The sequence below is a fragment of the Rhodnius prolixus genome, unplaced genomic scaffold (genome assembly GCF_049639745.1).
Source record: "Rhodnius prolixus isolate KJV_2025 unplaced genomic scaffold, Rpr scaffold_6, whole genome shotgun sequence".
Classification (NCBI taxonomy): domain Eukaryota; kingdom Metazoa; phylum Arthropoda; class Insecta; order Hemiptera; family Reduviidae; genus Rhodnius; species Rhodnius prolixus.
In genome coordinates, this window is record NW_027411634.1 from 19,232,725 (window position 1) to 19,246,003 (window position 13,279).

A 13,279-nucleotide genomic window follows, 5' to 3' on the forward strand; every position below is an offset into this window, starting at 1 on the left:
TTTTCCTTAATTGCTTACCAACATAGTTGTAATGCGTCGTAATTTCTAGCGTTCAATCAAAGCAGTAGAAAAGGGAAATGCGACACAGCTATAATTTCAAACATTCACATGTATTTTAATACTTATTTTACTTCTCAAAACATTTATTCTTATATTTACCACACCTTTGGCTTTACTTAATACTGAGAATTAAATAAATTAAAAGAAATAAATGGATGGAAACCAATCACATTTAAAGTTAATTAAGAAACAGTATTTATTTTTAAATTATAAACTAGAAACTAAAATTAGATACGCTCCTTCCGGTCATGATATTTGGCTGAAAATCAATAAACACAGATTTAGTCACATCATTAAAAATAGGTTGGTAGTATTGGAAATCAATGATGAATAGGTCAATTACCTCACTGAGTTTAGAACACGCTGCTGTCACAGACCAACTGATTAGACAACTTCTTTTCCTTGTATTATTCACAATTTATTTACCAATTTTGTTTTATAGCTTCTAGAAAAAAATACATTTTTAATTTGAAATAGAATAAAATAAATAAATATTACATTTTATAAAAAGTTATGTGATACGTACCGCCAAAGTGAGAAGATGAAGGGAAATAGCGTAGAGGTTAGTCCAATGCATTAAATAGAATTTTGAATCCATTTTTTATTACAAATTTCAAATTTCAAGAAACTTTCTCTTGCGGTTATGATAGTGTTTATATCAGGTTTTATTTTTTAACTTATTATAAAATTAAAGGAATTATGTTTTAGTTAGAGAAGAAGAAAATAGCTACAATTTTATTCATAGCAGTCATTATGATTTCAAAACTAATAATTCACCTCTTTATTTCTTATATTTTCCCATAAAAATATATTCGTGCCAAACTATGGGAATACAAGAATATTATTACTCTTTAATATAATGTATGTAAAATTTATAAAAATGTGTGTAAAAAGGATGTAAAAAATATTGGTAGCTAGTTCACTGTCTGCATAAATTGTTACCAATTCTTGTGTTTAACTGTAAAAAATGTACAATACAATTACAATATAACAAAAATAATGTCATGTGAACAAACTATATTCATGAAATAGAAGGCACAGTCGTCTAATAACACTGAGTTTTTATTGTCTTGCAACAATAAAGTTGGGATTAATTTATTTAGAAATCATATTTATTCCAGGAAATGTTCTTATAAATATAATGTAATTGTGTGCGAACATGTTATTAGAAGAAAGTTACTATTTGTAAGTTTAAGAATTATTAAAAAACAAACTTTTAACTAAATACTTCGTATTAAACAATTTATATAAAAGTTAGAGTTATCCTTTCAAAGAAATTTATTTTTCCATGCAATCGCCCTAACCTAAATTAGGTAGCCTTTAAACTTAAGAGTTTAAGTTATTAGTTTATATTACAAATTATTGAAACGCTCGTAGAAAAGAAATAGATTTAATACTGAACACTAGAGAATTTTCACAGCCTTCTTCAAGGTGCCTCGCTTGCTACTCAATGTGTGGGAATTACTTAAATGCGGTGTGTGAAAAATTTATTTACCCACACTTATATACAATAAATGACTATTATTCTTAGTCTATTCTGTTCTAAATATAAAAGAAAAGAAAATGCTTAATAAACTTTTTCAATAAGTTATATAATCTCTGAGAATTAACCATAATTTTAATCTTATAGTACCTGCTAAAGATATTGTCTTGCAATTTTTATTTTTACCTGTCCTTAGCAAAAAAATTTTTTTTTTCGATGCGTAATCTTTTAAATCAACTTCCGGCAATGAAAGAAAAGTAAATGAACTTTTCTAATATATAATGTCAGTTATTTTATTTTATTTTATATAGATATACATTATATATCTGTTAAGACTTTTTAGTGTCTAATTTCAGGCATATTATCTTAGATATTTTAGTTATTGTAAAGATAGTTTCAAACTGAATATGTAGTCAACTTTGTTCACCCACTTTGATGAATATAAAAAAAAGAGTACTTTAACGAAGCCTTCTTTTTTAAAACTTTGTTTACACACGGAAGTAAATGTCAATAATGTGAGCCATTTTTAAAAATGAATATGGGTAAGTGGTGATGAGCTGGATTTAGCTGTGGACACGATAAACACATTTTATTTTCTTGCCTAACATACCCTATTGTTGTTAACAACGTTCCTATACCTCCCTAGCGATTAAATTAAAGAAACAAGTATTCTCTAGGGCAGTGATTGCAAACTTTATGAGCTCAGGATGTCAACATATTAAAAAATATTAACTTAACACTCGAGCCGTGTAACGTAGAGAAATATTAATAATTTTATTATATTTGCGACCATAGTAGAAGAGAAGATTTATAAAATGGCCAATTTTATTATCATTGATCTGATGAAAGTTTGCAAGATCCTTAATTCAAAATAAATACCATAACTTCAAAGTACTAAACAAATCACTATATTATTTGAAATAATATAATAAATTCTTGAACCTGACGACGCCTGTCACACAAAATATGTTCGTGTATCACATAGGGTACAACAGGACAAAATTTCATAACAACATGTTGTTTACAGACCCAAAAAAATTTCAACCATATCATCTCAACTTATGGATCTGTACAAAAAAGAACTATAGCTTATAACTGAGCAAAACAAAGTGTATAAGAGAACAAAATTTCATACGAATATGTTGTTCACTGAGGAAGATATAGAGTGGGCGTAATTTTACAGGATTTCATGACCCAAAAAATTTTCAACCCTTTATATCTTCTCAATTTATGGATTTGTACACAAAGGAACTATAGATTATAAATGAGGAAAACAAAGTGTATAAGAGAACAAAATTTTCATACGAATATGTTGTTCACTGAGGAAGATATAGAGTGGGCGTAATTTTACAGGATTTCATGACCCAATAAATTTTCAACCCTTTATATCTTCTCAATTTATGGATCTGTACACAAAACAACTATAGCTTATAACTGTGGAAAACAAAGTGTATAAGAGAACAAAATTTCATACGAATATGTTGTTCACTGAGGAAGATATAGACTGGGCGTAATTTTGCAGGATTTCATGACCCAATAAATTTTCAACCCTTTATATCTTCTCAATTTATGGATCTGTACACAAAACAACTATAGCTTATAACTGAGGAAAACAAAGTGTATAAGAGAACAAAATTTCATACGAATATGTTGTTCACTGAGGAAGATATAGAGTGGGCGTAATTTTACAGGATTTCATGACCCAAAAAATTTTCAACCCTTTATATCTTCTCAATTTATGGATTTGTACACAAAGGAACTATAGATTATAAATGAGGAAAACAAAGTGTATAAGAGAACAAAATTTTCATACGAATATGTTGTTCACTGAGGAAGATATAGAGTGGGCGTAATTTTACAGGATTTCATGACCCAATAAATTTTCAACCCTTTATATCTTCTCAATTTATGGATCTGTACACAAAACAACTATAGCTTATAACTGTGGAAAACAAAGTGTATAAGAGAACAAAATTTCATACGAATATGTTGTTCACTGAGGAAGATATAGACTGGGCGTAATTTTGCAGGATTTCATGACCCAACAAATATTCAACCCATTGTATCTTCTCAATTTATGGATCTGTACACAAAAGAACTATAGATTATAACTGAGCAAAACAAAGTGTATATGAGAACAAAATTTCATACGAATATGTTGTTCACGGAGGAAGAAATAGAGTGGGCGTAATTTTGCAGGATTTCATGACCCAACAAATTTTCAACCCTTTATATCTTCTCAATTTATGGATCTGTACACAAAACAACTATAGCTTATAACTGAGGAAAACAAAGTGTATAAGAGAACAAAATTTCATACAAATATGTTGTTCACTGAGGAAAATATAGAGTGGGCGTAATTTTACAGGATTTCATGACCCAACAAATATTCAACCCATTGTATCTTCTCAATTTATGGATCTGTACACAAAAGAACTATAGATTATAACTGAGCAAAACAAAGTGTATATGAGAACAAAATTTCATACGAATATGTTGTTCACGGAGGAAGAAATAGAGTGGGCGTAATTTTGCAGGATTTCATGACCCAACAAATTTTCAACCCTTTATATCTTCTCAATTTATGGATCTGTACACAAAACAACTATAGCTTATAACTGAGGAAAACAAAGTGTATAAGAGAACAAAATTTCATACAAATATGTTGTTCACTGAGGAAAATATAGAGTGGGCGTAATTTTACAGGATTTCATGACCCAAAAAATTTTCAACCCTTTATATCTTCTCAATTTATGGATCTGTACACAAAACAACTATAGCTTATAACTGAGGAAAACAAAGTGTATAAGAGAACAAAATTTCATACGAATATGTTGTTCACTGAGGAAGATATAGATAGAGTGGGTGTAAGTTTACAGAATTTCATGACCCAACAAATTTTCAACCCTTTATATCTTCTCAATTTATGGATCTGTACACAAAACAACTATAGCTTATAACTGAGGAAAACAAAGTGTATAAGAGAACAAAATTTCATACGAATATGTTGTTCACGGAGGAAGAAATAGAGTGGGCGTAATTTTGCAAGATTTCATGACCCAACAAATTTTCAACCCTTTATATCTTCTCAATTTATGGATCTGTACATAAAGGAACTATAGATTATAAATGAGGAAAACAAAGTGTATAAGAGAACCAAATTTCATACGAATATGTTGTTCACTGAGGAAAATATAGAGTGGGCGTAATTTTACAGGATTTCATGACCCAAAAAATTTTCAACCCTTTATATCTTCTCAATTTATGGATCTGTACACAAAACAACTATAGCTTATAACTGAGGAAAACAAAGTGTATAAGAGAACAAAATTTCATACGAATATGTTGTTCACTGAGGAAGATATAGATAGAGTGGGTGTAAGTTTACGGAATTTCATGACCCAAAAAATTTTCAACCCTTTATATCTTCTCAATTTATGGATCTGTACACAAAACAACTATAGCTTATAACTGAGGAAAACAAAGTGCATAAGAGAACAAAATTTCATACGAATATGTTGCTCACGGAGGAAGAAATAGAGTGGGCGTAATTTTGCAGGATTTCATGACCCAACAAATTTTCAACCCTTTATATCTTCTCAATTTATGGATCTGTACACAAAACAACTATAGCTTATAACTGAGGAAAACAAAGTGTATAAGAGAACAAAATTTCATACGAATATCTTGTTCACTAAGGAAGATATAGAGTGGGCGTAATTTTGCAGGATTTCATGACCCAACAAATATTCAACCCATTGTATCTTCTCAATTTATGGATCTGTACACAAAAGAACTATAGATTATAAATGAGCAAAACAAAGTGTATATGAGAACAAAATTTCATACGAATATGTTGTTCACGGAGGAAGAAATAGAGTGGGCGTAATTTTGCAGGATTTCATGACCCAACAAATTTTCAACCCTTTATATCTTCTCAATTTATGGATCTGTACACAAAGGAACTATAGATTATAAATGAGGAAAACAAAGTGTATAAGAGAACAAAATTTCATACGAATATGTTGTTCACTGAGGAAGATATAGAGTGGGCGTAATTTTACAGGATTTCATGACCCAATAAATTTTCAACCCTTTATATCTTCTCAATTTATGGATCTGTACACAAAACAACTATAGCTTATAACTGAGGAAAACAAAGTGTATAAGAGAACCAAATTTCATACGAATATGTTGTTCACTGAGGAAGATATAGAGTGGGCGTAATTTTACAGGATTTCATGACCCAATAAATTTTCAACCCTTTATATCTTCTCAATTTATGGATCTGTACACAAAACAACTATAGCTTATAACTGAGGAAAACAAAGTGTATAAGAGAACAAAATTTCATACGAATATGTTGTTCACTGAGGAAGATATAGAGTGGGCGTAATTTTACAGGATTTCATGACCCAAAAAATTTTCAACCCTTTATATCTTCTCAATTTATGGATCTGTACACAAAACAACTATAGATTATAACTGAGCAAAACAAAGTGTATATGAGAACAAAATTTCATACGAATATGTTGTTCACGGAGGAAGAAATAGAGTGGGCGTAATTTTGCAGGATTTCATGACCCAACAAATTTTCAACCCTTTATATCTTCTCAATTTATGGATCTGTACACAAAACAATTATAGATTATAAATGAGGAAAACAAAGTGTATTAGAGAACAAAATTTCATACGAATATGTTGTTCACTGAGGAAGATATAGAGTGGGCGTAATTTTACAGGATTTCATGACCCAATAAATTTTCAACCCTTTATATCTTCTCAATTTATGGATCTGTACACAAAACAACTATAGCTTATAACTGAGGAAAACAAAGTGTATAAGAGAACAAAATTTCATACGAATATGTTGTTCACTGAGGAAGATATAGAGTGGGTGTAAGTTTACAGAATTTCATGACCCAAATAATTTTCAACCCTTTATATCTTCTCAATTTATGGATCTGTACACAAAACAACTATAGCTTATAACTGAGGAAAACAAAGTGTATAAGAGAACAAAATTTCATACGAATATGTTGTTCACTGAGGAAGATATAGAGTGGGCGTAATTTTACAGGATTTCATGACCCAAAAAATTTTCAACCCTTTATATCTTCTCAATTTATGGATCTCTACACAAAACAACTATAGCTTATAACTGAGGAAAACAAAGTGTATAAGAGAACAAAATTTCATACGAATATGTTGTTCACTAAGGAAGATATAGAGTGGGCGTAATTTTGCAGGATTTCATGACCCAACAAATATTCAACCCATTGTATCTTCTCAATTTATGGATCTGTACACAAAAGAACTATAGATTATAACTGAGCAAAACAAAGTGTATATGAGAACAAAATTTCATACGAATATGTTGTTCACGGAGGAAGAAATAGAGTGGGCGTAATTTTGCAGGATTTCATGACCCAAAAAATTTTCAACCCTTTATATCTTCTCAATTTATGGATTTGTACACAAAGGAACTATAGATTATAAATGAGGAAAACAAAGTGTATAAGAGAACAAAATTTTCATACGAATATGTTGTTCACTGAGGAAGATATAGAGTGGGCGTAATTTTACAGGATTTCATGACCCAATAAATTTTCAACCCTTTATATCTTCTCAATTTATGGATCTGTACACAAAACAACTATAGCTTATAACTGAGGAAAACAAAGTGTATAAGAGAACAAAATTTCATACGAATATGTTGTTCACTGAGGAAGATATAGAGTGGGCGTAATTTTACAGGATTTCATGACCCAATAAATTTTCAACCCTTTATATCTTCTCAATTTATGGATCTGTACACAAAACAACTATAGCTTATAACTGTGGAAAACAAAGTGTATAAGAGAACAAAATTTCATACGAATATGTTGTTCACTGAGGAAGATATAGAGTGGGCGTAATTTTACAGGATTTCATGACCCAATAAATTTTCAACCCTTTATATCTTCTCAATTTATGGATCTGTACACAAAACAACTATAGCTTATAACTGAGGAAAACAAAGTGTATAAGAGAACAAAATTTCATACGAATATGTTGTTCACTGAGGAAGATATAGAGTGGGTGTAAGTTTACAGAATTTCATGACCCAAAAAATTTTCAACCCTTTATATCTTCTTAATTTATGGATCTGTACACAAAACAACTATAGCTTATAACTGAGGAAAACAAAGTGTATAAGAGAACAAAATTTCATACGAATATGTTGTTCACTGAGGAAAATATAGAGTGCGCGTAATTTTAAAGGATTTCATGACCCAAAAAATTTTCAACCCTTTATATCTTCTCAATTTATGGATCTGTACACAAAACAACTATAGATTATAAATGAGGAAAACAAAGTGTATAAGAGAACAAAATTTCATACGAATATGTTGTTCACTGAGGAAGATATAGAGTGGGCGTAATTTTACAGGATTTCATGACCCAAAAAATTTTCAACCCTTTATATCTTCTCAATTTATGGATCTCTACACAAAACAACTATAGCTTATAACTGAGGAAAACAAAGTGTATAAGAGAACAAAATTTTATACGAATATGTTGTTCACTAAGGAAGATATAGAGTGGGCGTAATTTTGCAGGATTTCATGACCCAACAAATATTCAACCCATTGTATCTTCTCAATTTATGGATCTGTACACAAAAGAACTATAGATTATAACTGAGCAAAACAAAGTGTATATGAGAACAAAATTTCATACGAATATGTTGTTCACGGAGGAAGAAATAGAGTGGGCGTAATTTTGCAGGATTTCATGACCCAACAAATTTTCAACCCTTTATATCTTCTCAATTTATGGATCTGTACACAAAGGAACTATAGATTATAAATGAGGAAAACAAAGTGTATAAGAGAACAAAATTTCATACGAATATGTTGTTCACTGAGGAAGATATAGAGTGGGCGTAATTTTACAGGATTTCATGACCCAATAAATTTTCAACCCTTTATATCTTCTCAATTTATGGATCTGTACACAAAAGAACTATAGATTATAACTGAGCAAAACAAAGTGTATATGAGAACAAAATTTCATACGAATATGTTGATCACGGAGGAAGAAATAGAGTGGGCGTAATTTTGCAGGATTTCATGACCCAACAAATTTTCAACCCTTTATATCTTCTCAATTTATGGATCTGTACACAAAACAACTATAGCTTATAACTGAGGAAAACAAAGTGTATAAGAGAACAAAATTTCATACAAATATGTTGTTCACTGAGGAAAATATAGAGTGGGCGTAATTTTACAGGATTTCATGACCCAAAAAATTTTCAACCCTTTATATCTTCTCAATTTATGGATCTGTACACAAAACAACTATAGCTTATAACTGAGGAAAACAAAGTGTATAAGAGAACAAAATTTCATACGAATATGTTGTTCACTGAGGAAAATATAGAGTGGGCGTAATTTTACAGGATTTCATGACCCAAAAAATTTTCAACCCTTTATATCTTCTCAATTTATGGATCTGTACACAAAACAACTATAGATTATAAATGAGGAAAACAAAGTGTATAAGAGAACAAAATTTCATACGAATATGTTGTTCACTGAGGAAGATATAGAGTGGGCGTAATTTTACAGGATTTCATGACCCAAAAAATTTTCAACCCTTTATATCTTCTCAATTTATGGATCTCTACACAAAACAACTATAGCTTATAACTGAGGAAAACAAAGTGTATAAGAGAACAAAATTTCATACGAATATGTTGTTCACTAAGGAAGATATAGAGTGGGCGTAATTTTGCAGGATTTCATGACCCAACAAATATTCAACCCATTGTATCTTCTCAATTTATGGATCTGTACACAAAAGAACTATAGATTATAACTGAGCAAAACAAAGTGTATATGAGAACAAAATTTCATACGAATATGTTGTTCACGGAGGAAGAAATAGAGTGGGCGTAATTTTGCAGGATTTCATGACCCAACAAATTTTCAACCCTTTATATCTTCTCAATTTATGGATCTGTACACAAAGGAACTATAGATTATAAATGAGGAAAACAAAGTGTATAAGAGAACAAAATTTCATACGAATATGTTGTTCACTGAGGAAGATATAGAGTGGGCGTAATTTTACAGGATTTCATGACCCAATAAATTTTCAACCCTTTATATCTTCTCAATTTATGGATCTGTACACAAAACAACTATAGCTTATAACTGAGGAAAACAAAGTGTATAAGAGAACAAAATTTCATACGAATATGTTGTTCACTGAGGAAGATATAGAGTGGGCGTAATTTTACAGGATTTCATGACCCAAAAAATTTTCAACCCTTTATATCTTCTCAATTTATGGATTTGTACACAAAGGAACTATAGATTATAAATGAGGAAAACAAAGTGTATAAGAGAACAAAATTTTCATACGAATATGTTGTTCACTGAGGAAGATATAGAGTGGGCGTAATTTTACAGGATTTCATGACCCAATAAATTTTCAACCCTTTATATCTTCTCAATTTATGGATCTGTACACAAAACAACTATAGCTTATAACTGAGGAAAACAAAGTGTATATAGAGTGGGCGTAATTTTACAGGATTTCATGACCCAATAAATTTTCAACCCTTTATATCTTCTCAATTTATGGATCTGTACACAAAACAACTATAGCTTATAACTGTGGAAAACAAAGTGTATAAGAGAACAAAATTTCATACGAATATGTTGTTCACTGAGGAAGATATAGAGTGGGCGTAATTTTACAGGATTTCATGACCCAATAAATTTTCAACCCTTTATATCTTCTCAATTTATGGATCTGTACACAAAACAACTATAGCTTATAACTGAGGAAAACAAAGTGTATAAGAGAACAAAATTTCATACGAATATGTTGTTCACTGAGGAAGATATAGAGTGGGTGTAAGTTTACAGAATTTCATGACCCAAAAAATTTTCAACCCTTTATATCTTCTCAATTTATGGATCTGTACACAAAACAACTATAGCTTATAACTGAGGAAAACAAAGTGTATAAGAGAACAAAATTTCATACGAATATGTTGTTCACTGAGGAAAATATAGAGTGGGCGTAATTTTACAGGATTTCATGACCCAAAAAATTTTCAACCCTTTATATCTTCTCAATTTATGGATCTGTACACAAAACAACTATAGATTATAAATGAGGAAAACAAAGTGTATAAGAGAACAAAATTTCATACGAATATGTTGTTCACTGAGGAAGATATAGAGTGGGCGTAATTTTACAGGATTTCATGACCCAAAAAATTTTCAACCCTTTATATCTTCTCAATTTATGGATCTCTACACAAAACAACTATAGCTTATAACTGAGGAAAACAAAGTGTATAAGAGAACAAAATTTCATACGAATATGTTGTTCACTAAGGAAGATATAGAGTGGGCGTAATTTTGCAGGATTTCATGACCCAACAAATATTCAACCCATTGTATCTTCTCAATTTATGGATCTGTACACAAAAGAACTATAGATTATAACTGAGCAAAACAAAGTGTATATGAGAACAAAATTTCATACGAATATGTTGTTCACGGAGGAAGAAATAGAGTGGGCGTAATTTTGCAGGATTTCATGACCCAACAAATTTTCAACCCTTTATATCTTCTCAATTTATGGATCTGTACACAAAGGAACTATAGATTATAAATGAGGAAAACAAAGTGTATAAGAGAACAAAATTTCATACGAATATGTTGTTCACTGAGGAAGATATAGAGTGGGCGTAATTTTACAGGATTTCATGACCCAATAAATTTTCAACCCTTTATATCTTCTCAATTTATGGATCTGTACACAAAACAACTATAGCTTATAACTGAGGAAAACAAAGTGTATAAGAGAACAAAATTTCATACGAATATGTTGTTCACTGAGGAAGATATAGAGTGGGCGTAATTTTACAGGATTTCATGACCCAAAAAATTTTCAACCCTTTATATCTTCTCAATTTATGGATCTGTACACAAAACAACTATAGCTTATAACTGAGGAAAACAAAGTGTATAAGAGAACAAAATTTCATACGAATATGTTGTTCACTGAGGAAAATATAGAGTGGGCGTAATTTTACAGGATTTCATGACCCAAAAAATTTTCAACCCTTTATATCTTCTCAATTTATGGATCTGTACACAAAACAACTATAGATTATAAATGAGGAAAACAAAGTGTATAAGAGAACAAAATTTCATACGAATATGTTGTTCACTGAGGAAGATATAGAGTGGGCGTAATTTTACAGGATTTCATGACCCAAAAAATTTTCAACCCTTTATATCTTCTCAATTTATGGATCTCTACACAAAACAACTATAGCTTATAACTGAGGAAAACAAAGTGTATAAGAGAACAAAATTTCATACGAATATGTTGTTCACTAAGGAAGATATAGAGTGGGCGTAATTTTGCAGGATTTCATGACCCAACAAATATTCAACCCATTGTATCTTCTCAATTTATGGATCTGTACACAAAAGAACTATAGATTATAACTGAGCAAAACAAAGTGTATATGAGAACAAAATTTCATACGAATATGTTGTTCACGGAGGAAGAAATAGAGTGGGCGTAATTTTGCAGGATTTCATGACCCAACAAATTTTCAACCCTTTATATCTTCTCAATTTATGGATCTGTACACAAAGGAACTATAGATTATAAATGAGGAAAACAAAGTGTATAAGAGAACAAAATTTCATACGAATATGTTGTTTACTGAGGAAGATATAGAGTGGGCGTAATTTTACAGGATTTCATGACCCAATAAATTTTCAACCCTTTATATCTTCTCAATTTATGGATCTGTACACAAAACAACTATAGCTTATAACTGAGCAAAACAAAGTGTATATGAGAACAAAATTTCATACGAATATGTTGTTCACGGAGGAAGAAATAGAGTGGGCGTAATTTTGCAGGATTTCATGACCCAACAAATTTTCAACCCTTTATATCTTCTCAATTTATGGATCTGTACACAAAGGAACTATAGATTATAAATGAGGAAAACAAAGTGTATAAGAGAACAAAATTTCATACGAATATGTTGTTCACTGAGGAAGATATAGAGTGGGCGTAATTTTACAGGATTTCATGACCCAATAAATTTTCAACCCTTTATATCTTCTCAATTTATGGATCTGTACACAAAACAACTATAGCTTATAACTGAGGAAAACAAAGTGTATAAGAGAACAAAATTTCATACGAATATGTTGTTCACTGAGGAAGATATAGAGTGGGCGTAATTTTACAGGATTTCATGACCCAAAAAATTTTCAACCCTTTATATCTTCTCAATTTATGGATCTGTACACAAAACAACTATAGCTTATAACTGAGGAAAACAAAGTGTATAAGAGAACAAAATTTCATACGAATATGTTGTTCACTGAGGAAAATATAGAGTGGGCGTAATTTTACAGGATTTCATGACCCAAAAAATTTTCAACCCTTTATATCTTCTCAATTTATGGATCTGTACACAAAAGAACTATAGATTATAACTGAGCAAAACAAAGTGTATAAGAGAACAAAATTTCATACGAATATGTTGTTCACTGAGGAAGATATAGAGTGGGCGTAATTTTACAGGATTTCATGACCCAAAAAATTTTCAACCCTTTATATCTTCTCAATTTATGGATCTCTACACAAAACAACTATAGCTTATAACTGAGGAAAACAAAGTGTATAAGAGAA

General features: G+C 30.5%; 1 long non-coding RNA gene across 1 annotated transcript; it reads right to left on the minus strand.

Annotated features, from left to right (window-relative positions):
* On the minus strand, positions 1–1,894 carry LOC141461193 (uncharacterized). The gene is made up of 3 exons (XR_012462647.1): positions 587–1,894; positions 404–505; positions 1–319 (listed from the first exon to the last, which is right to left on the minus strand). It is a non-coding gene; the product is annotated as an uncharacterized lncRNA (long non-coding RNA).
* Between the last annotated feature and the right edge of the window lie 11,385 nt (positions 1,895–13,279).